Source organism: Pecten maximus, chromosome 13 (assembly GCF_902652985.1).
Source record: "Pecten maximus chromosome 13, xPecMax1.1, whole genome shotgun sequence".
NCBI classification, from domain to species: Eukaryota; Metazoa; Mollusca; class Bivalvia; order Pectinida; family Pectinidae; genus Pecten; species Pecten maximus.
The window spans coordinates 32096989-32124119 of NC_047027.1; the positions used below are offsets into that span (position 1 = coordinate 32096989).

At 37.3% G+C, this 27131-nt stretch overlaps 1 protein-coding gene across 1 annotated transcript in view; it reads left to right on the forward strand.

The window, feature by feature from the left end:
- Window positions 1–21934: 21934 nt before the first annotated feature.
- Window positions 21935–27131, forward strand: part of LOC117341332 (pleckstrin homology-like domain family B member 1) — a 167594-nt gene continuing 162397 nt past the window's right edge. The window contains exon 1 of the mRNA XM_033903188.1: window positions 21935–21992. The gene's annotated coding sequence lies outside the window, so the exon portion shown is untranslated. The remainder of the gene's footprint in view (window positions 21993–27131) is intronic.

The window sequence follows — 27131 nt, forward strand, 5'->3', positions numbered from 1 at the left end:
ATCGCGCGTCTGTGATTTAGTGTGTTTGTAACATTCTGACATTCAGGGGATGTTCTACGTTCTCTGGTTAGACATTAATATGAGGTAACAAATTGAGAGGAATGAGTAACAAGTTAAAAGGTTAGTGAGACACTATTACTCAACTATTCTGTGTAATATGAGAGGGTGAATTATAGATAAATTACTTCATTACTGTACATAGAAGCTGGGCGCGGGCCTTACACATCGTCAACGGGTTCCATGCACTTTTCTGGGGGGAGGGGAGTATATACGTTATCTGAGGAATATATTATATGATGGAAATCTACACTACCCGAGGGAAATATACACTATCCGAGTAAATATGTACTATCTGAGGGAAATAAACACTATCTGAGACAATATACACTATCTAAGGGTAATATACACTATCTGAGGGAAATATCTACTGTCTGAGGGAAATATACACTATCTGAGGGAAATATCTACTGTCTGAGGGAAATATACACTATCTGAGAGAAATGCACTATCTGAGAGAAATATGTACTATCAGAGGGAAATATACACTTTCTGAGGGAAATATACACTTTCTGAGGGAAATATACACTATCAGAGGGAAATATACACTATCTGAGAGAAATATCTACTGTCTGAGGGAAATATACAATGCGGGAAATATACACTATAAGAGGGAAATATACATTCTCGGAGGAAAATTTACACTATCTGAGACAATATACACTATCTGAGACAATATACACTATCTGAGACAATATACACTATCTGAGACAATATACACTATCTGAGACAATATACACTATCTGAGACAATATACACTATCTGAGGGAAATATACACTATCTGAGACAATATACACTATCTGAGGGAAATATCTACTGTCTGAGGGATATATACACTATCTGAGGGAAATATGTACTATCTGAGGAAAATATGTACTATCTGAGGGAAATATACACTATCTGAGACAATATACACTATCTGAGACAATATACACTATCTAAGGGTAATATACACTATCTGAGGGAAATATCTACTGTCTGAGGGAAATATACACTATCAGAGGGAAATATACACTATCTGAGGGAAATATACACTACCCGAGGGATATATACTCTATCTGGGGGAAATATACTCTATCTGAGGGAAATATACACTATCTGAGGGAAATATACACTTTCTGAGGGAAATATACACTATCTGAGGGAAATATCTACTGTCTGAGGGAAATATACACTATCTGAGGGGAATATACACTTTCTGAGGGAAATATACACTTTCTGAGGGAAATAAACACTATCTGAGGGAAATATGTACTATCTGAGGGGAATATACACTATCTGAGGGGAATATACACTATCTGAGGGAAATAAACACTATCTGAGGGAAATATACACTACCCGAGGGAAATATACTCTATCTGGGGGAAATATACTCTATCTGAGGGAAATAAACACTATCTGAGGGAAATATGTACTATCTGAGAGAAATATGTACTATCTGAGGGAAATATGTACTATCTGAGAGAAATATACACTATCTGAAGTAAATATACACAATCTGAGGGAAATATACACTATCTGAAGTAAATATACACTATCTGAGGGAAATATACACTATCTGAGGGAAATATGTACTATCTGAGGGAAATATACACTATCTGAGGGAAATATACACTGTCTGAGGGATATATACACTATCTGAGGGAAATATCTACTGTCTGAGGGAAATATACACTATCTGAGACAATATACACTATCTAAGGGTAATATACACTATCTGAGGGAAATATACACTATCTGAGGGAAATAAATACTATCTGAGGGAAATATGTACTATCTGAGGGAAATATCTACTGTCTGAGGGAAATATACACTATCTGAGACAATATACACTATCTAAGGGTAATATACACTGTCTGAGGGATATATACACTATCTGAGGGAAATATACACTATCTGAGGGAAATATACACTATCTGAGACAATATACACTATCTAAGGGTAATATACACTATCTGAGGGAAATATCTACTGTCTGAGGGAAATATACACTATCAGAGGGAAATATACACTATCTGAGGGAAATATACACTATCTAAGGGTAATATACACTATCTGAGACAATATACACTATCTAAGGGTAATATACACTATCTGAGGGAAATATACACTATCTGAGGGAAATATACACTATCTGAGACGATATACACTATCTAAGGGTAATATACACTATCTGAGGGAAATATCTACTGTCTGAGGGAAATATACACTATCTGAGGGAAATATACACTACCCGAGGGATATATACTCTATCTGGGGGAAATATACTCTATCTGAGGAAATATACACTATCTGAGGGAAATATACACTTTCTGAGGGAAATATACACTTTCTGAGGGAAATATACACTATCAGAGGGAAATATACACTATCTGAGAGAAATATCTACTGTCTGAGGGATATATACACTATCCGAGACAATATACACTATCAGAGGGAAATATCTACTGTCTGAGGGATATATACACTATCTGAGAGAAATATGTACTATCTGAGGAAAATATGTACTATCTGAGGGAAATATACACTATCTGAGACAATATACACTATCTGAGACAATATACACTATCTAAGGGTAATATACACTATCTGAGGGAAATATCTACTGTCTGAGGGAAATATACACTATCAGAGGGAAATATACACTATCTGAGGGAAATATACACTACCCGAGGGATATATACTCTATCTGGGGGAAATATACTCTATCTGAGGGAAATATACACTATCTGAGGGAAATATACACTTTCTGAGGGAAATATACACTTTCTGAGGGAAATATACACTATCTGAGGGAAATATCTACTGTCTGAGGGAAATATACACTATCTGAGGGGAATATACACTTTCTGAGGGAAATATACACTTTCTGAGGGAAATAAACACTATCTGAGGGAAATATGTACTATCTGAGGGGAATATACACTATCTGAGGGGAATATACACTATCTGAGGGATATATACTCTATCTGGGGCAAATATACTCTATCTGAGGGGAATATACACTATCTGAGGGAAATAAACACTATCTGAGGGAAATATACACTACCCGAGGGAAATATACTCTATCTGGGGGAAATATACTCTATCTGAGGGAAATAAACACTATCTGAGGGAAATATGTACTATCTGAGAGAAATATGTACTATCTGAGGGAAATATGTACTATCTGAGAGAAATATACACTATCTGAAGTAAATATACACTATCTGAGGGAAATATACACTATCTGAAGTAAATATACACTATCTGAGGGAAATATACACTATCTGAGGGAAATATGTACTATCTGAGGGAAATATACACTATCTGAGGGAAATATACACTGTCTGAGGGATATATACACTATCTGAGGGAAATATCTACTGTCTGAGGGAAATATACACTATCTGAGACAATATACACTATCTAAGGGTAATATACACTATCTGAGGGAAATATACACTATCTGAGGGAAATAAATACTATCTGAGGGAAATATGTACTATCTGAGGGAAATATCTACTGTCTGAGGGAAATATACACTATCTGAGACAATATACACTATCTAAGGGTAATATACACTGTCTGAGGGATATATACACTATCTGAGGGAAATATACACTATCTGAGGGAAATATACACTATCTGAGACAATATACACTATCTAAGGGTAATATACACTATCTGAGGGAAATATCTACTGTCTGAGGGAAATATACACTATCAGAGGGAAATATACACTATCTGAGGGAAATATACACTATCTAAGGGTAATATACACTATCTGAGACAATATACACTATCTAAGGGTAATATACACTATCTGAGGGAAATATACACTATCTGAGGGAAATATACACTATCTGAGGGAAATATACACTATCTGAGACAATATACACTATCTAAGGGTAATATACACTATCTGAGGGAAATATCTACTGTCTGAGGGAAATATACACTATCAGAGGGAAAGATACACTATCTGAGGGAAATATACACTACCCGAGGGATATATACTCTATCTGGGGGAAATATACTCTATCTGAGGGAAATATACACTTTCTGAGGGAAATATACACTTTCTGAGGGAAATATACACTATCTGAGGGAAATATCTACTGTCTGAGGGAAATATACACTATCTGAGGGGAATATACACTTTCTGAGGGAAATATACACTTTCTGAGGGAAATATGTACTATCTGAGGGGAATATACACTATCTGAGGGGAATATACACTTTCTGAGGGAAATATACACTTTCTGAGGGAAATAAACACTATCTGAGGGAAATATGTACTATCTGAGGGGAATATACACTATCTGAGGGGAATATACACTATCTGAGGGATATATACTCTATCTGGGGCAAATATACTCTATCTGAGGGGAATATACACTATCTGAGAGAAATATGTACTATCTGAGGTAAATATGTACTATCTGAGGTAAATATACACTATCTGAGGTAAATATACACTATCTGAGGTAAATATACTCTATCTGAGGTAAATATACTCTATCTGAGGGAAATAAACACTACCCGAGGGAAATATACTCTATCTGAGGGAAATAAACACTATCTGAGGGAAATATGTACTATCTGAGAGAAATATGTACTATCTGAGGGAAATATGTACTATCTGAGAGAAATATACACTATCTGAAGTAAATATACACTATCTGAAGTAAATATACACTATCTGAGGGAAATATACACTATCTGAGGGAAATATACACTATCTGAGGGAAATATACACTGTCTGAGGGAAATATACAATGCGGGAAATATACACTTTCTGAGAGAAATATCTACTGTCTGAGGGAAATATACACTATCTGAGGGAAATATACACTATCTGAGGGAAATATCTACTGTCTGAGGGAAATATACACTATCTGAGAGAAATATCTACTGTCTGAGGGAAATATACACTATCTGAGGGAAATATACACTATCTGAGAGAAATATCTACTGTCTGAGGGAAATATACAATGCGGGAAATATACACTATAAGAGGGAAATATACATTCTCGGAGGAAAATTTACACTATCTGAGACAATATACACTATCAGAGGGAAATATCTACTGTCTGAGGGATATATACACTATCTGAGGGAAATATGTACTATCTGAGGAAAATATGTACTATCTGAGGGAAATATACACTATCTGAGACAATATACACTATCTAAGGGTAATATACACTATCTGAGGGAAATATCTACTGTCTGAGGGAAATATACACTATCAGAGGGAAATATACACTATCTGAGACAATATACACTATCAGAGGGAAATATCTACTGTCTGAGGGATATATACACTATCTGAGGGAAATATGTACTATCTGAGGAAAATATGTACTATCTGAGGGAAATATACACTATCTGAGACAATATACACTATCTAAGGGTAATATACACTATCTGAGGGAAATATCTACTGTCTGAGGGAAATATACACTATCTGAGGGAAATATACACTATCCGAGACAATATACACTATCAGAGGGAAATATCTACTGTCTGAGGGATATATACACTATCTGAGGGAAATATGTACTATCTGAGGAAAATATGTACTATCTGAGGGAAATATACACTATCTGAGACAATATACACTATCTAAGGGTAATATACACTATCTGAGGGAAATATCTACTGTCTGAGGGAAATATACACTATCAGAGGGAAATATACACTATCTGAGGGAAATATACACTACCCGAGGGATGTATACACTATCTGAGACAATATACACTATCTAAGGGTAATATACACTATCTGAGGGAAATATCTACTGTCTGAGGGAAATATACACTACCCGAGGGAAATATACACTATCAGAGGGAAATATACACTATCTGAGGGAAATATACACTACCCGAGGGATATATACTCTATCTGGGGGAAATATACTCTATCTGAGGGAAATATACACTATCTGAGGGAAATATACACTTTCTGAGGGAAATATACACTTTCTGAGGGAAATATACACTATCTGAGGGAAATATCTACTGTCTGAGGGAAATATACACTATCTGAGGGGAATATACACTTTCTGAGGGAAATATACACTTTCTGAGGGAAATAAACACTATCTGAGGGAAATATGTACTATCTTAGGGGAATATACACTATCTGAGGGGAATATACACTATCTGAGGGATATATACTCTATCTGGGGCAAATATACTCTATCTGAGGGGAATATACACTATCTGAGGGATATATACTCTATCTGGGGCAAATATACTCTATCTGAGGGGAATATACACTATCTGAGGGAAATAAACACTATCTGAGGGAAATAAACACTACCCGAGGGAAATATACTCTATCTGGGGGAAATATACACTATCTGAGGGAAATATGTACTATCTGAGAGAAATATACACTTTCTGAAGTAAATATACACTATCTGAGAGAAATATACACTATCTGAGGGAAATATACACTATCTGAGGTAACTATACACTATCTGAGGGAAATATGTACTATCTGAGGGAAATATGTACTATCTGAGGGAAATATACACTATCTGAGGGATATATACACTATCTGAGGGAAATATACACTATCTGAGAGAAATATGTACTATCCGAGGGAAATATGTACTATCTGAGAGAAATATACACTTTCTGAAGTAAATATACACTATCTGAGAGAAATATACACTATCTGAAGTAAATATGTACTATCTGAGGGAAATATGTACTATCTGAGAGAAATATACACTTTCTGAAGTAAATATACACTATCTGAGAAAAATATACACTATCTGAAGTAAATATACACTATCTGAGGGAAATATACACTATCTGAGGGAAATATCTACTGTCTGAAGTAAATATACACTATCTGAGGGAAATATACACTATCTGAGGGAATATACACTATCTGAGGGAAATATACACTATCTGAGGGAAATATACACTATCTGAGGGAAATATGTACTATCTGAGGGAAATATACTCTATCTGAGGGAAATATACACTTTCTGAAGTAAATATACACTATCTGAGGGAAATATACACTATTTGAGGGAAATATACACTATCTGAGGGAAATATGTACTATCTGAGGGAAATATACACTATCTGAGGGAAATATACACTATCTGAGGGAAATATACACTATCTGAGGTAAATATACACTATCTGAGGTAAATATACACTATCTGAGGGAAATATCTACTGTCTGAGGGAAATATACTCTATCTGAGGGAAATATACACTATCTGAGGGAAATATACTCTATCTGAGGGAAATATACACTATCTGAGGGAAATATACACTGTCTGAGGGAAATATACACTATCTGAGGGAAATATCTACTGTCTGAGAGAAATATACACTATCTGAGGGAAATATCTACTATCTGAGGGAAATATGTACTATCTGAGGGAAATATACACTATCTGAGGGAAATATACACTGTCTGAGGGAAATATACATTATCTGAGGGAAATATACACTATCTAAGGGTAATATACACTATCTGAGACAATATACACTATCTAAGGGTAATATACACTATCTGAGGGAAATATACACTATCTGAGGGAAATATACACTATCTGAGGGAAATATACACTATCTGAGACAATATACACTATCTAAGGGTAATATACACTATCTGAGGGAAATATCTACTGTCTGAGGGAAATATACACTATCAGAGGGAAATATACACTATCTGAGGGAAATATACACTACCCGAGGGATATATACTCTATCTGGGGGAAATATACTCTATCTGAGGGAAATATACACTTTCTGAGGGAAATATACACTTTCTGAGGGAAATATACACTATCTGAGGGAAATATCTACTGTCTGAGGGAAATATACACTATCTGAGGGAATATACACTTTCTGAGGGAAATATACACTTTCTGAGGGAAATAAACACTATCTGAGGGAAATATGTACTATCTGAGGGGAATATACACTATCTGAGGGGAATATACACTTTCTGAGGGAAATATACACTTTCTGAGGGAAATAAACACTATCTGAGGGAAATATGTACTATCTGAGGGGAATATACACTATCTGAGGGGAATATACACTATCTGAGGGATATATACTCTATCTGGGGCAAATATACTCTATCTGAGGGGAATATACACTATCTGAGAGAAATATGTACTATCTGAGGTAAATATGTACTATCTGAGGTAAATATACACTATCTGAGGTAAATATACACTATCTGAGGTAAATATACTCTATCTGAGGTAAATATACTCTATCTGAGGGAAATAAACACTACCCGAGGGAAATATACTCTATCTGAGGGAAATAAACACTATCTGAGGGAAATATGTACTATCTGAGAGAAATATGTACTTTCTGAGGGAAATATGTACTATCTGAGAGAAATATACACTATCTGAAGTAAATATACACTATCTGAAGTAAATATACACTATCTGAGGGAAATATACACTATCTGAGGGAAATATACACTATCTGAGGGAAATATCTACTGTCTGAGGGAAATATACAATGCGGGAAATATACACTTTCTGAGAGAAATATCTACTGTCTGAGGGAAATATACACTATCTGAGGGAAATATACACTATCTGAGGGAAATATACACTATCTGAGGGAAATATCTACTGTCTGAGGGAAATATACACTATCTGAGAGAAATATCTACTGTCTGAGGGAAATATACACTATCTGAGGGAAATATACACTATCTGAGAGAAATATACACTATCTGAGACAATATACACTATCTGAGGGAAATATACACTATCCGAGACAATATACACTATCAGAGGGAAATATCTACTGTCTGAGGGATATATACACTATCTGAGGGAAATATGTACTATCTGAGGAAAATATGTACTATCTGAGGGAAATATACACTATCTGAGACAATATACACTATCTAAGGGTAATATACACTATCTGAGGGAAATATCTACTGTCTGAGGGAAATATACACTATCAGAGGGAAATATACACTATCTGAGGGAAATATACACTACCCGAGGGATTTATACACTATCTGAGACAATATACACTATCTAAGGGTAATATACACTATCTGAGGGAAATATCTACTGTCTGAGGGAAATATACACTACCCGAGGGAAATATACACTATCAGAGGGAAATATACACTATCTGAGGGAAATATACACTACCCGAGGGATATATACTCTATCTGAGGGAAATATACTCTATCTGAGGGAAATATACACTATCTGAGGGAAATATACACTTTCTGAGGGAAATATACACTTTCTGAGGGAAATATACACTATCTGAGGGAAATATCTACTGTCTGAGGGAAATATACATTATCTGAGGGGAATATACACTTTCTGAGGGAAATATACACTTTCTGAGGGAAATAAACACTATCTGAGGGAAATATGTACTATCTGAGGGGAATATTCACTATCTGAGGGGAATATACACTATCTGAGGGATATATACTCTATCTGGGGCAAATATACTCTATCTGAGGGGAATATACACTATCTGAGGGATATATACTCTATCTGGGGCAAATATACTCTATCTGAGGGGAATATACACTATCTGAGGGAAATAAACACTATCTGAGGGAAATAAACACTACCCGAGGGAAATATACTCTATCTGGGGGAAATATACACTATCTGAGGGAAATATGTACTATCTGAGAGAAATATACACTTTCTGAAGTAAATATACACTATCTGAGAGAAATATACACTATCTGAGGGAAATATACACTATCTGAGGTAACTATACACTATCTGAGAGAAATATGTACTATCTGAGGGAAATATTTACTATCTGAGAGAAATATACACTATGTGAGGGAAATATACACTATCTGAGGGATATATACACTATCTGAGGGAAATATACACTATCTGAGAGAAATATGTACTATCCGAGGGAAATATGTACTATCTGAGAGAAATATACACTTTCTGAAGTAAATATACACTATCTGAGAGAAATATACACTATCTGAAGTAAATATGTACTATCTGAGGGAAATATGTACTATCTGAGAGAAATATACACTTTCTGAAGTAAATATACACTATCTGAGAGAAATATACACTATCTGAAGTAAATATACACTATCTGAGGGAAATATACACTATCTGAGGGAAATATCTGCTGTCTGAAGTAAATATACACTATCTGAGGGAAATATACACTATCTGAGGGAATATACACTATCTGAGGGAAATATACACTATCTGAGGGAAATATACACTATCTGAGGGAAATATGTACTATCTGAGGGAAATATACTCTATCTGAGGGAAATATACACTTTCTGAAGTAAATATACACTATCTGAGGGAAATATACACTATCTGAGGGAAATATACACTATCTGAGGGAAATATGTACTATCTGAGGGAAATATACACTATCTGAGGGAAATATACACTATCTGAGGTAAATATACACTATCTGAGGTAAATATACACTATCTGAGGGAAATATCTACTGTCTGAGGGAAATATACTCTATCTGAGGGAAATATACACTATCTGAGGGAAATATACTCTATCTGAGGGAAATATACACTATCTGAGGGAAATATACACTGTCTGAGGGAAATATACACTATCTGAGGGAAATATCTACTGTCTGAGAGAAATATACACTATCTGAGGGAAATATCTACTATCTGAGGGAAATATGTACTATCTGAGGGAAATATACACTATCTGAGGGAAATATACACTGTCTGAGGGAAATATACACTATCTGAGGTAAATATACACTATCTGAGGGAAATATACACTATCTGAGGTAAATATACACTATCTGAGGTAAATATACACTATCTGAGGTAAATATACACTATCTGAGGGAAATATCTACTGTCTGAGGGAAATATACTCTATCTGAGGGAAATATACACTATCTGAGGGAAATATACACTATCTGAGGGAAATATGTACTATCTGAGGGAAATATACACTATCTGAGGGAAATATACACTATCTGAGGGAAATATGTACTATCTGAGGGAAATATACACTATCTGAGGGAAATATACACTGTCTGAGGGAAATATACACTATCTGAGGGAAATATCTACTGTCTGAGAGAAATATACACTATCTGAGGGAAATATCTACTGTCTGAGGGAAATATACACTATCTGAGGGAAATATCTACTGTCTGAGGGAAATATACACTATCTGAGGGAAATATCTACTATCTGAGGGAAATATGTACTATCTGAGGGAAATATCCATATATAGCGAAGTGTTGCACACTTTGTGAGGGAAATATCCGCTATCAGATGTACATGTTTGTGTTGTACCCATTTTGAAAGGATGTACTGTCTACGACTTATGTATACCTACCCGTTGGGGATTGAAGCTGTAGGAAGTACAGATATTGGAAAAGAATTTACGTCCAACTCGAGGGACTCGTCCGGCTGAAGCGAAGCAATACAGTTTTATTGGTAGATAATACAACGTTACTGTCCCACTCTCATCATTTGGTTGGTTGTTCTAATCGACCATCGTCCTTGGTCCGTCGTCGGTCCTTATAGACTGGCCACCAGACCCTGAGTTATTTTGTCAGAATTGCCAAGCTAAATTATAATACAGGATTATCTCCCCCTGATTTGAAACCTAGAATCAGACATTTCGTCGAAACCAAAATCATGAAGCTTAATTTTATTTATAATTTTGATATTCTAGAGACAGGGGGCCAGTCTACCCTTGGCCCCTAGTTGTGCTATTCAATATCGAGACTGAACAGGAATATATATATAATCGCCGACATGTAGCCATCTTGGATCTTGATAGTTAAAGTTTATGGGTCTCTAGTCACAAATTCCGTGAGTAAATTCATATTGTATTGTGTCATTGTTGAGACTATTCCGGGAAAATGGCGACCATCTTGGATTAAACTGATAAAGATTGTTTTCGCTATTTCGCAGGAAGTACTGGCCTGTTCTAAGGTAGGTTTCCCTTAGTCTCTAGGCCAACGAGTAGGCGGCCTTGACTCGTTTCATTGATAGTCTTTTAATGGAAGCTCTTGTAGAGGATTCTTTCGCCTTTGGTAGGTCCGCTCCGTCTAATTAAGTGTGTTCAATTTTGGAAAATCAAACTTGGTCAATACATCATTCCAGTACAGCGGTAGGTAGGAGGGTAGAGAAAGATCAAACTTACCAACTTATATCAATCAATCAATTTAGTCTCAAAACGAAACGTCCCGCGGCCGCGGTGGCCGAGTGATTAAGGTGTCCCGACACTTTATCACTATCCCTCCACCTCTGGGTCGCGAGTTCAAAACCTACGTGGGGCAGTTGCCAGGCATACTGACCGTAGGCCGTTGGTTTTTTTTCGCCGGGTACTTCGGCTTTCCTCCACCTCCAAAACCTTGCACGTCCTTAAATGACCCTGGCTGTTAATAGGACGTTAAAACAAAACAAACAAACAAACAAACGAAACGTCCCCAACTTCCATGAAGTGACGGTAAGGGAAATGTAGATAAACAATTTCCTAATATCAATTCCGTAAGATGATTGACGCCGAGGTCCCGCTAGGATCTCCTGTACACGCTGTGTTTTAGATCTCCCGTACACCCTGTGTTTTATATCTCCCGTACAACCTGTGTTTTAGATCTCCCGTACACGCTGTGTTTTAGATCTCCCGTACACCCTGTGTTTTAGATTTCCCGTACACCCTGTGTTTTAGATCTCCCGTACACCCTGTTTTAGATCTCCTGTACACCATGTGTTTTAGATCTGCTGTACACGCTGTGTTTTAGATCTGCTGTACACGCTGTGTTTTAGATCTCCCGTACACCTGTGTTTTAGATCTCCTGTGCACGCTGTGTTTTAGATCTCCCGTACACCCTGTGTTTTAGATCTTCTGTACACCCTGTGTTATAGATCTCCTGTACACGCTGTGTTTTAGATCTCCTGTACACCCTGTGTTTTAGATCTCCTGTACACGCTGTGTTTTAGATCTCCTGTACACCCTGTGTTTTAGATCTCCTGTACACCCTGTGTTTTAGATCTCCTGTACACGCTGTGTTTTAGATCTCCTGTACACGCTGTGTTTTAGATCTCCTGTACACGCTGTGTTTCAGATCTCCTGTACACCCTGTGTTTTAGATCTCCTGTACACGCTGTGTTTTAGATCTCCTGTACACCCTCTGTTTTAGATCTCCTGTACACGCTGTGTTTTAGATATCCTGTACACCCTGTGTTTTAGATCTCCCGTACACGCTGTGTTTTAGATCTCCCGTACACCCTGTGTTTTAGATCTCCCGTACACCCTGTGTTTTAGATCTCCCGTACACGCTGTGTTTTAGATCTCCCGTACACCCTGTGTTTTAGATCTCCCGTACACCCTGTGATTTAGATCTCCCGTACACCCTGTGTTTTAGATCTCCCGTACACCCTGTGTTTTAGATCTCCTGTACACCATGTGTTTTAGATCGGAAGACAACACTGTGGTATTAGGGCTGACACTTCCTGTATATGATCTCTGACATAATACGGGCTGTGTACATGGGACATTTATAGACATATATTGTGACCTTAAGATGGGGGTGTCAAGTGAGGGATGTACTTCAATAACACTTATGTCAGAACGCATACCAGTCAGTGTACATTTACCCACACTTCAGATCACACAGAGCGCATTGATGATTAATAAAGACGTATCATAACGTTACCACAGTATCTACCTCTCCACTACAGACAGTTTTTATGTGACCGATGTGTCTACCACTCAGTTACAGAATCTAACTTTAATTTGGGCGCTGCCTATTTATTTGGGGTCCTGCTTTCCTGAACCATTTGCAGTATAGTTTGGTCCTAAGTCTTCGTCATTGGTACAAAGATTCCAGATAATTCTGTCTGACTGGTCACGTGGAGTTGGTTTGGAGTCGGTTTATGAGGTATGACTGTTTCTTTTCTGATAATTGCATGCAATGTCAAAATGAACTAGACTGCGTGTGGATTGATTGACTGATTGATTGATTGACTGATTGACTGATTGATTGATTGATTGATTGATTGATTGATTGAGTGATTGATTGATAGACTGATCGATCGATCGATCGATTGATTAATTGATTGACTGATTGATTGATTGATTGAGTGATTGATTGATAGACTGATCGATCGATCGATTGATTAATTGATTGACTGATCGATCGATTGATTGATTTATTGCCAATATTGTGCTGAGGTAGAGGTAATTTTAAAACGGTCGGTGTTAAAAGCAAGTGACAAAGGTTTGTAAGTACACATACAAATGGAGTTAAAATGATGCAAATAAAATTTAAATTGTCAATAGCTGAACTGACATATGTATGGTATGTGAAAAAATATTGATCTCTCTCAAATAGTTGATGTCAGAGGTCACAATTGCATGACATCCTCTTTCAAATCCGAACCGTACTCATAAAAATCTTAAATCAAATCTGAAACGTCATAAAACGAGAAAATATCTCTATGATGCCGTTTTATTGATGTTTTGACATAAATTGTCTGATATATATGTAATTACTCTCTGTAGATTTTACCAGACACCTATGATAGTTATATAGGTCTCTGATTTTAGGAACATCATTTAATTTTCAATGAGATGTAGTTCGAAATGGAATTTTTGCTTCTGTGGAATTCTGGACTTGAGCAAGTCTGTAGTTGAAAGTTACACACATGAGAACAGCGTAAAGCCAGACATTCCAAATTAAAATCTAATTATCCCCTTCCTATCTCACCCACCATCAGCGACGCCGATTAAAATCGTGATACGTTTTATCGTCCCTGACACCGCCCCTACCACCTATAAACAAAACTCTTGACCTTTCCCTAATTACGTCAATTTACCAATTCGGCGAATTTCATGCACATCCTTTATTTCCTCACGGGAGGCGGACAACATTTTATGAATTTTTACAGCATCATTGTAGGTATATCAGCACGCGCGTACGGAGAGGGTTCGACCCTGACTTGAATTAGGCTGATTTTCCACTTCGATAGTTATCAAGTAGCTTCGTTTGTTCTGGGATACGTATAAACTATGACTATGTATATATAGCGCTATCACTTACAGGTCAGTTCTTTACATGATTGTAAAAATATCTAAAACCTCGAATTAACTGTTTTTTTGTTTCCCTGTTTTCATTCTGAATGATGAAATCCTACGCGTATGCACTTAAATTAGATTAAAAGGTCATTTTAGTTCCTATTTCCCTATGTTTGATATTGTAGACATTGCCTCCTATGATAGCTGTAGTTCTGTTGTATCCCACATTAGATGCCTCCTATGATAGCTGTAGTTCTGTTGTATCCCACATTAGGTGCCTCCTATGATAGCTGTAGTTCTGTTGTGTCCCGCATTAGATGCCTCCTATGATAGCTGTAGTTCTGTTGTATCCCACATTAGGTGCCTCCTATGATAGCTGTAGTTCTGTTGTATCCCACATTAGGTGCCTCCTATGATAGCTGTAGTTCGGTTGTATCCCACATTAGGTGCCTCCTATGATAGCTGTAGTTCTGTTGTATCCCACATTAGGTGCCTCCTATGATAGCTGCCGTTCTGTTGTATCCCACATTAGGTGCCTCCTATGATAGCTGTAGTTCTGTTGTATCCCACATTAGGTGCCTCCTATGATAGCTGTAGTTCTGTTGTATCCCACATTAGGTGCCTCCTATGATAGCTGTAGTTCTGTTGTATCCCCCATTAGGTGCCTCCTATGATAGCTGTAGTTCTGTTGTATCCCACATTAGGTGCCTCCTATGATAGCTGCCGTTCTTGTGTGGTACCACATTAGGTGTCTCCTTTGATAGCTGTCGTTCTGTCGTGATTCCAACATTAGGTGCCTCTTATGATAGCTGTCGTACTGTCGTGTCCCCACATTAGGTGCCTCTTATGATAGCTGTCGTTCTGTTGTATCCCACATTATGTGCCTCCTACAATAGCTGTCGTTCTGCTGTGGCCCCACATTAGGTGCTTCCTATAATAGCTGTCGTTCTGTTGTGGTCCCACATTAGGTGCCTCCTTTGATAGCTGCCGTTCTGTTGTGTCCCGCATTAGATGCCTCCTTTGATAACTGTCATTCTGTTGTGTCCCACATTAGTTGCCTCCTATGAAGGCTGTAGTTCTGATGTGTCCCACATTAGGTGCCTCATACGATAGCTGTCGTTCTGTTTTGTCCCAGATTAGGCGCCTCCTTTGATAACTGTCGTACTGTTTGTATCCCACATTAGGCGCCTCCTTTGATATATGTCGTTCAGTTGTGCCCCCATGTAAGATGCCTCCTTTGATAACTGTCGTACTGTTGTGTCCCACATTAGGTATCTCCTGTGATAACTATTATTTTGTTGTGCCCCACATTAGTAGCCTCCTTTGATAACTGTCGTACTGTTGTGTCCCACATTAGGTGCCTCCTGTGATAACATGTCTGAGGTGCGTACTAAGAATGTTATTACCTCCCCTAACTACAGGTGGTTACCGTAATGAAGACAAACAAGTAAACAATGGAACAGATCGCATACTCCTCATTCTATTGTCTACCAGAATAACATCAGGCAATATTCTTAGAACAATGTCAGGTATTGATAGACCAATGACAACGATACAATCGGAACTCCTCGAGTTTTAACTTAACACCCATTCGCGGAGTTCCGAGTGTTAACGGTAGAAAAACAATGACTTGGTATAACCAGTATTTGGCCGGGTTTCAGGACTTTTAACATTGATCAATACCAAATTGTTGCCATAGTGGAGGACGACGGATGTTCCTACACTAGAAGTGTACGTGGGGGTGTGTGTATAGATGTAACCTCAGTAACACAGAATGTCGAATATCTACCAATACACGCGGCGAGTGGTACCGCAGTATGACCCATGATTTACAGAGCTAGGAGTGTTTAGATTTTATATAGTGTGATGAAACGTGTCTTTGAAGTGTAGTCCTCCCCCAGTCAACTAAAATGGGAAAGAAGGAAAGGAAAAGAAAAAAATGAACGAATAAATGAATGAATGAATAAATGAATGAATGAATGAATGAATGAATGAATGAATGAATGAATGCAAATTGGTAATTAGGTTTTCGTATATTACGTACCAATGAAAGCAAATGCATTTTTTTTTTCAATTTATTAATCAAAATATTTTAGCTGTGTTGTACCCTGAAAATATCATTTATTTTTTTCCAGCCGAAGGGATATCTAACGTGTCAGCATTTCCACTCCATGTACGTTTACATTTTCCCACAGGAGTTGACTCCCAGGATGATTTGCGCGAGCTCTATTGGCTTCTTTCTCTTTTTGACGTCACAATAAAAATTGTGACGCACATTAAAAGATTGAAACCCCAAGACAATTAAATCATGGTTAATGTTACCGTATTGGTAACGTATATTATGGAATAAGATGTTGTTACATTGGTAACAGAAGTAACAGGAGGAAGATATCATTATCACAGACTCGCGTTCACGACATTAGTCCTACCTAGTCTGACGAAGGACGAGAATCATGAAACTCGCGTTCACGATATTAGTCATAGCTGTTCTGGCGAAGGACGGGAACCACGAAACTCGCGTTGACGACATTAGTCCTAGCTAGCCTGTCGAAGGACGGGAACCAGGAAACTCGCGCTCACGATATAAGTCCTAGCTAGCCTGTCGAAGGACGAGAATCATGAAACTCGCGTTCACGATATTAGTCCTAGCTTGCCGGATTCTGCCGAGATCAGCCGAATGCTCACTCGCCTGACCAGACTTCCGGTCTCACTCGCCTGACCAGACTTCCGGTCTCACTTTCCTGACCAGACTTCCGGTCTTACTCGCCTGACGAGACTTCCGGTCTCACTCGCCTGACGAGACTTCCGGTCTCACTCGCCTGACCAGATTTCCGGTCTCACTCGCCTGACCAGACTTCCGGTCTCACTCGCCTGACCAGACTTCCGGTCGTACTCGCCTGACCAGATTTCCGGTCGCGGAACATCCATGTTTGTTTAATGCTTCCCCGCAATCTTTCCCTATATTTCTCTATTATCGAGATTTCTCCCTGGAAACGATGACGCAAATCCAGGCCGGAAATGGAAACCTTGTCTGCTACTTAAAACATTAGAAGTCTGGCCTAACACTAGTAAAGCCGCTGGAAACATTACCGGGAGATAGATCGACAATAGCCACGCGCGTTAAGTAATGGCGGTGCGCGACTGGCCTAGAAGCCGCCGTATTTACGATATTGTCCACTATCCGCAGCTCTCAGAACCCGAGAATACAGGCGAACGTCGGTAAAACAAACAGATTCCTGTTTTTGACCATAATGTTGATCGGTTCAGTGAAACAGAGTACGATTTTAGGGGTTCTGTGTTCCCTTTTTAGATAAGATACACGTGCGTTTTTTTAATAGATAAGATACAGAGAAGTGAAAGTAAGAAACATGCAAAAGTCAGGAGCTTAATTAAAGTGCCAAATTTTACCTTCCAAAACAAACCTGGCTACCGAGAAAAACTGAGGAATTCTGTGCAGAAGATTTGTTTCAAAGAAGTTACATTCGTATTTATGGGGAGATTCGCTTGAGTTGAAATGTGATGTTTGTATCTGTGACTATATCCAGAATGTCGATAAACAAACTGACGTTGGCGTCAAACCTTGCAGTCGTAGGCGAATGAACACAGTGATATTTCTGGCACTCCCAGGACATGTCACAGGTCTGATTATAACTTCCATCGGGAGTCGATCTCATTGTCATCACCTGTCGCCTAGTGTACCGCTCCACCAATCAGTGTATACGCTAAAGGAAAATTCCCTCTGGGAACATTTATAATCCTAGTGTAAGCTAAAGGGGATTTCCTTCTGGTATGAAGTAAGGCGTCTATAATTCTAGTGTAAGCTAAAGGGGGGAATTCCCTCGGGTATGAAACAAAGCATCTATAATCCTAGTAAGCTAAAGGGGAATTCCCTCTGGGAACATCTATAATCCTAATGTAAACTAAAGGGGATTTCCCTCTGGTATGAAGTAAGGCGTCTATAATCCTAGTGTAAGCTAAAGGGAAATTCCCTCTGGTATGAAGCTAAAGGTGAATTCCCTCTGGTATGAAATAAGGCATCTATGATCCTAGATAAAATAAATTATTCCACACAACACATCCCTTTCGTATTATCTCCTGAATTACCCGACCAATTCCTGGCACTTTGTCACGGTTGATTTTGTTTTCGTAATGTTTACAGGATTGTAAGCCTTGCATTCTTGCCAGTGAAGGGATTGAAATTTTTGAACACGCACAATTTCGCCTAAGTATTAATATTGTTTATGTATATGATGTAAAATTAAGAAGAAAAAAAAGAAAAAGAAAAGAAACAAGTTTGGCTATCCCTAGCTTCCTCGTCCGTTTTGGTTTGTCGTAACCTACATGCCATGTTTTCGAATAGTGGCACGATTCAGAATATACACGTTTGCTTTCGTTCTTTTGAAATCTAATATCAAAATTTATATTAATTTGATTAAATAATGCGGCTATTGCACTTTCTTATCAAGATTACAGAGAAGACACGGTCGGCTTGTATCATCCCTAGACAAGGTCGGCTGTCATCATCCCTGTCGAGTCCTATAGGACGAACAGATATGATCTTACTTTTGGTATCTAAAAATGGTCGAGAATACTTTTGGTATCTAAAAATGGCCGAGTCTTAGAAGGGCAAAAAGATATGAAAATACTTATGGTATCTAAAAATGGCCGAGTCCTGGAAGGGCGAAAAGATATGAAAACAGTTTTGGCTCTTCTGTATCTAAAAATAGAAATGGACACATGAAAGTGTTTTAGTAGTACTTTATGGGGTAGGTATGAACGACGAGGGCGTGACCTTTAATGACCTTTAGACAGTGGTACAGACGCTGCGGGGTTGTGTAATCAATTGAGAAAGTCAGATTATGGTCACGCTTGGTTGAGCAGGAGGAATACAGTTGATTAATCTACTAAGAGACAATAGGATATTATCGTGAACGGATATGGACCGTGGAAATGGTACGAGATAAAAAATGTAGAAATTACGATAAGTTTATGTTATCAGGAAAATACACTGGCTGATGGGAGTTGTGAGTAAGTTTGGCTGTTTGGCTATAAAAATACTCAGTCAGCGACCCTCATGTTAGGCAACTATCCTGCTCTTTCTCCCATGCATGCGGATGTCCATTAAATCTGATCTGTTGGTGTCTCATTGACACACATCCTCATATGACCCTGACTGTTGGTGACCCCCTAGACACCCGTCCTCATGTGACCCTGACTGTTGGTGTCCCCCTAGACACCCGTCCTCATATGACCCTGTCTGTTGTTGTCCCCCTAGACACCCGTCCTCATATGACCCTGACTGTTGGTGACCCCCTAGACACCCGTCCTCATATGACCCTGACTGTTGTTGTCCCCCTAGACATCCGTCGTCATATGACCCTGTCTGTTGTTGTCCCCCTAGACATCCGTCGTCAATGACCCTGTCTGTAAGGGCGATGATGATGATGATGATGATGACGACGACGACGACGACGACGACTATGATGATGACGACGACGATGATGGATTTGTGAGGAAGGTATTACAATATACATTTTTTTAGCAGGGATTGGAGCGGGAAGGGGTATTAGATGGGGGATAGGGAGAGGTGTGTTGGATGTTGGTGAGTTTGTGGTGGTATTTGATGGGGTGATGATATTTGATGGGAGATCGGGAGAGGTGTGTTTGATATGGGGGAGGGGGTTATTTTGTGAGAGATCGGGAGAGGTGTGTTTGATATTGGGGAGGGGGTTATTTTGTGAGAGATCGGGAGATGTGTGTTGATATGGGGGAGGGGGTTATTTTGTTAGAGATCGGGAGAGGTGTGTTGGATGTTGGTGGGTTGGGGGTTGTATTTTATGGGATATCGGGAGAGGTGTGTTGGATGTTGGTGAGTTTGGGGTTGTATTTGATGGGGTGATGATATTTGATGGGATATCGGGAGAGGTGTGTTGGATGTTGGTGAGTTTGGGGGTGGTATTTGATGGGGTGATGATATTTGATGGGAGATCGGGAGAGGTGTGTTTGATATGGGGGAGGGGGTTATTTTGTGAGAGATCGGGAGAGGTGTGTGTTAGTATACATTTACAGCAGGTGTAGATTGGGGTATTGTAAACTATGCTAACAAAGGTTTACGTATATATATAGGTGAAATGTGGACTGGTACGGGGCGCAATCTATCCTCTACTACCACACACAGTTATATACACAACATCGTCAGAGATAAAATATACTCCGAACTTTCATCACGGATAATAGAGATTGTAAGAGAACAAAGTCTTACCGAGCGAGGACAGCGTTTTGAAACCAAGATCATGTTTAACTACTGATTACGTCAGATCTACATTAATATGTACTACGAGCCAAGATGATATTAATTTTCAAAATTTCTGTATTTTTTTTAACAATGCAGTTACTGTATTGTACGAAAGCCGAGAAAGGTCAAATTTGAAGTGGCGAAAAAAATATAAAAAGTCGTTATTACGAGAAAAAAGTCGTTATTACGAGAAATAAAGTCGTTTTTACGAGATAACAACTTTTTATATTTTTTTCGCCACTTCAAATTTGACCTCTCTCGGCTTTCGTAGTCTTGAAACATCCGGGACATTTTATGTTACTAATCTGACAAAAATGTTACATATTTCTATTTTGTCCAGTTTCCATTTTGAATTAGTGTTGAAATCTAAATTTATTTTTTAGAATATAACTTTTCAGCTTTACGATCGTCAGTTAGTTATCTGGGTAGATATACCACTTATGTGATAAATAAAGCACCTCGGTTTACATTGTCCGGAATATTTATCCAGTGCGCGGGTCCGTTAGTTAGGATGTTCCACTCTGCCGCGGTGATGGAGGTTCAGGTGTGTGGTATAGACTTGAACAGCTGGTTACAACAGCTGACTCTTCTGTTCCCCCGAGGTATCCTGACAATCAAACGATTTTAACAAAAGTTTATATTTATACAGAGTCAGTGTTTGGTTCTGGATGTTTTCAAGAGCGATGATTTATACTGCCTTCCTCAGAAACGTACCTATCTAACATTGGGAGATATTTCCGGCCACCAAACTCACACCTGACATGGATGTGCTGTGAATCCTCAAAATTGTGTTGGTTGGTTTTCGGTTTAATGTTCCTAATATCTTTGTCAGGTTTAGTAGTATTTATGGTTTACAGGTAGCACGTGTGACTGTTCGCACGTGTCGGATTGTACAGGTAAACATTGGTCCTGATGCTGAAATGACACTGACAAAAAACAGAGAAAATAAATGTAACTATAAAAAAGACGTATTTTTGTAGCTAAATATTTTGTTAGTAATAAAACATCAATAAATACAAGGATTTTAATTTCTTAAAAAAGGAATTTCAAAATATTTTGCCCAAATAGTATGAATAGTGTAGCTAGCTGATGGGGAATTACTGTAGATCTTAAGCATGAAGTGAAGGACCCAGTTGTTCAAAAGGTGATTAGGCTAATCACAGTTTAACAATAATTTTAAAATCCTGATTAAATCGTTTCTGGTAAAACTAATTTGTCAAAAGTTTATGAAACTATAGCACTCATCAGCCCCTTCCTACCTGTCTATTATAAGGAATACACACACACAAATTTTGAAGTAAAGGAGAAATGAGATTTTCACTAATCAAGTGATTAAGCTAATCACTTTATGAACAACTTGGCCCTGAGATGATAAGCTTCCTATTAGAAATGGTACATGTACAAATTAAACAAAAAAGTTAAAAAATAAAATCAAATCTGATTAGCTAAAAATTCAAAATAAGTTTTTTTTATTGATTGTTCCTATAATTTTTGGATATCATGTGATTTTCATCCTGAGCATGGCGACTTCACCGAGTGTTTGACATACAATATGACACATATATTACAGTGATATTTAACTCCACAAAATTTGACATAATCTTTGACACCATGCCAGATTGATAGTTACCGCATAATGACCTTTGACCTTGACACTGTAAACTCACACTGCTGTGAGAACCTGCACAGAATTAAAAAAAGTCTCTTTTCATTACACTCAACATTTTCAATCCAATCTTTAACACTCCAATTTGCTGTTTAAAAACTATAACACTGCTTCAACTATAACACTGCTCCAACTATAACACTGCTCCAACTATAACACTGCTCAAACTATAACATTGCTCAAACTATAACACTGCTCAAACTATAACACTACTATAACACTGCTCAAACTATCACACTACTATAACACTGCTCAAACTATCACACTACTATCACACTGCTCAAACTATAACACTACTATAACACTGCTCAAACTGTAACACTGCTCCAACTATAACACTGCTCCAACTATAACACTGCTCAAACTATAACACTGCTCAAACTATAACACTGCTCAAACTATAACACTACTCAAACTATAACACTGCTCCAACTATAACACTGCTCAAACTATAACACTACTCAAACTATAACACTACTGTAACACTGCTCAAACTATAACACTGCTCAAACTATAACACTGCTCAAACTATAACACTGCTATAACACTGCTCAAACTATAACACTACTATAACACTGCTCAAACTATAACACTGCTCAAACTATAACATTGCTCAAACTATAACACTACTGTAACACTGCTCAAACTATAACACTGCTCAAACTATAACACTGCTCAAACTATAACACTGCTATAACACTGCTCAAACTATAACACTACTATAACACTGCTCAAACTATAACACTACTCAAACTATAACACTACTCAAACTATAACACTGCTCAAACTATAACACTTCTCAAACTATAACACTGCTCAAACTATAACACTGCTCAAACTATAAAACTACTATAACACTACTCAAACTATAACACTGCTCAAACTATAACACTGCTCAAACTATAACACTGCTCAAACTATAACACTGCTCAAACTATAACACTACTCAAACTATAATACTGCTCAAACTATAACACTACTCAAACTATAACACTGCTCAAACTATAACACTGCTCAAACTATAACACTACTATAACACTACTCAAACTATAACACTGCTCAAACTATAACACTACTATAACACTACTCAAACTATAACACTGCTCAAACAATAACACTTCTCAAACTATAACACTGCTCAAACTATAACACTGCTCAAACTATAACACTGCTCAAACTATAACACTACTCAAACTATAACACTGCTCAAACTATAACACTGCTCAAACTATAACACTGCTCAAACAATAACACTACTCAAACTATAACACTACTCAAAGTATAACACTACTATAACACTACTTAAACTATAACACTACTCAAACTATAACACTGCTCAAACTATAACACTGCTATAACACTGCTCAAACTATAACACTACTCAAACTATAACACTACTATAACACTACTCAAACTATAACACTACTCAAACTATAACACTGCTCAAACAATAACACTGCTCAAACTATAACACTACTATAACACTACTCAAACTATAACACTACTCAAACTATAACACTGCTCAAACTATAACACTGCTCAAACTATAACACTACTCAAACTATAACACTACTCAAACAATAACACTGCTCAAACTATAACACTACTCAAACTATAACACTACTCAAACTATAACACTACTATAACACTACTCAAACAATAACACTTCTCAAACTATAACACTGCTCAAACTATAACACTGCTCAAACTATAACACTGCTCAAACTATAACACTACTCAAACTATAACACTACTCAAACTATAACACTGCTCAAACTATAACACTGCTCAAACTATAACACTGCTCAAACAATAACACTACTCAAACTATAACACTACTCAAACTATAACACTACTATAACACTACTCAAACTATAACACTACTCAAACTATAACACTGCTCAAACAATAACACTGCTCAAACTATAACACTACTATAACACTACTCAAACTATAACACTACTCAAACTATAACACTGCTCAAACAATAACACTGCTCAAACTATAACACTACTATAACACTACTCAAACTATAACACTACTCAAACTATAACACTGCTCAAACTATAACACTGCTCAAACTATAACACTACTCAAACTATAACACTACTCAAACAATAACACTGCTCAAACTATAACACTACTCAAACTATAACACTACTCAAACAATAACACTGCTCAAACTATAACACTACTCAAACTATAACACTGCTCAAACTATAACACTGCTCAAACTATAACACTGCTATAACACTGCTCAAACTATAACACTACTATAACACTGCTCAAACAATAACACTGCTCAAACTATAACACTTCTCAAACTATAACACTGCTCAAACTATAACAATTCTCAAACTATCACACTGCTCAAACTATAACACTTAACATTGACATTGGCTAGGAGAGGCTTGGGCTTACAAAGATACTGTATAATGGATTACAAAATCATTATGTAATAGGTCTGATACAAAATCTTTATGGTCTTTTATCAGAAATTGAAAATATAACGCTTCCATCCATTGTATGGTTGTCTGGTGATGTATCTAGACCTGGTATCTCCTAGGTATTGGAGAATGTTGTGTGTAGCTATGATATCAAAATCTGTAAGTGTGCTCGGAGATAGATCTCTGTAGATATTTAGTCTTAATGATTATAACATAACAATACCATCTTTATCACATTTTGATAAAAATACAAAAAATAGAAATCCATGTGGGCAAGCAGAAAGTGTTAAATTTCCCCCATTAAATCACTTTTAGAAAGCCATTATACAATTTACGAAGAAAATGAGGAAATGATCAGAGAGCTCTACATGATAGTCTTATCAGTTTCGAAATTTTGTTGATAAATAAAATGAATTGACGAAACAGAGCTGTTGAAATTTGTTTTTTAGAAAAACTGATAATTATACACGATCCTCCAGGCCATTCACACAGAATTAATGATAAATTTATTAAACAATTTTACTAGAAATATATTTTGTCAGATAATCAACAACAAGTTATTCTCTGAAATATCAAAGTATGACTTTTGTAAGGAAATTGTGACCGGCATACATGATTGTGCTTAAACTTTTTAAGGGTCAGTGACAAGAATATGTATCTCATAACTCATTTGTCCTGGCAAATTCAGACCTGAAATAGTTTTAATTGGGTATTGAAATCTGCAAAATTTTAACAAAAGTCGGTAAACAATTGATGAAGTGAAACACCAAAGTTTGAGGAAACAGAAAAAAACGTTACATGTTTTCTCCCAAGGATGGACAGCTGGGTTGTACAACCGCAGCCGTACCGGGAACACAGCCAAAATCCTTCTCTGTAAAATTTTAAGTGTTTTGAAATCTTCATAACAGTAGGTTTGTTCTTGATTTATTTAAAACAATTTAACTTGTCTTAACAATTCACAACAATTTACAAAAACATCATCACCAATTAAAGTGTGGATGAGAGTAGTCTGAATTATTTTGACGTTTTATTGACTTTTCTTATATCAGTCTGGAATTAATCGACTCTTTATATCAGTTTGGCGTTGATTAATGCCAGACCAATATAAAAAAAGTTAATAAAACGTTGGAATAATTCAGACTTGGGTCGGAGAAGCTCTAAGTAGGTCTGTATGAAAATTGCGATCCTTGACAACAGGTAAGAGGTAAGGCAGGGTATCTCATTCCAGTGGAACTCTAAGTTTACGGTAACTTGGGTTTTGGTACTGTTCTGAGACAGAATTTAAAGATTCTGTTTTTATGCCGTACTGTGGCGTCTGTTGTCTGTCTGTTGTCTGTAGTTCCTGTCGTCAACAATTTCTTCAAATGACTACTTCTTCATAACCACTGATTGGGAAATAGATGTTTCATACTAAATATGGCTGAAATCCATACCACTTAGATTCGGTTTGGTTCTGATCAGGGACAGGTTGTTATATTATCAGACCTCCTTGTAGTTGTAGTTGTGGCTACCCCACTGAACAAAATCTGAAGCAATCAGAGTAATATATCTTAAAAGACACAATCACATCAGCCGAGAACAGGCTGTGATCTCGGCTTCCTGAGTGTCCTGTTTAGAATTTAAAGCCG